The sequence below is a fragment of the Globicephala melas genome, chromosome 4, assembly GCF_963455315.2.
Source record: "Globicephala melas chromosome 4, mGloMel1.2, whole genome shotgun sequence".
Lineage (NCBI taxonomy): Eukaryota > Metazoa > Chordata > Mammalia > Artiodactyla > Delphinidae > Globicephala > Globicephala melas.
The window spans coordinates 76,654,422-76,654,854 of NC_083317.1; the positions used below are offsets into that span (position 1 = coordinate 76,654,422).

The 433-nt window shown below is 38.8% G+C and overlaps 1 non-coding gene across 1 annotated transcript; it reads left to right on the plus strand.

Annotated features, from left to right (window-relative positions):
* LOC115857597 (U6 spliceosomal RNA) lies at positions 1 to 107 on the plus strand. The gene has a single exon (XR_004041303.1). It is a non-coding gene; the product is annotated as a U6 spliceosomal RNA (small nuclear RNA).
* Positions 108 to 433: the final 326 nt, after the last annotated feature.

The window sequence follows — 433 nt, forward strand, 5'->3', positions numbered from 1 at the left end:
GTGCTCACTTCAGCAGCACATATACTAAAATTGGAACGATACAGAGAAGATTAGCATGGCCCCTGCACAAGGATGACACGCAAATTCGTGAAGCGTTCCATATTTTTGCAGCTCTATTTACAATAGCCAGGAGATGGAAACAACTTAAGTGTCCATCATCAGATGAATGGATAAAGAAGATGTGGCACATATATACAATGGAATATTACTCAGCCATAAAAAGAAACGAAATTGAGCTATTTGTAATGAGGTGGATGGACCTAGAGTCTGTCATACAGAGTGAAGTAAGTCAGAAAGAGAAAGACAAACACCGTATGCTAACACATATATATGGAATTTAAGAAAAAAAAATGTCATGAAGAACCTAGGGGTAAGACAGGAATAAAGACACAGACCTACTAGAGAATGGACTTAAGGATACGGGGAAGGGGAA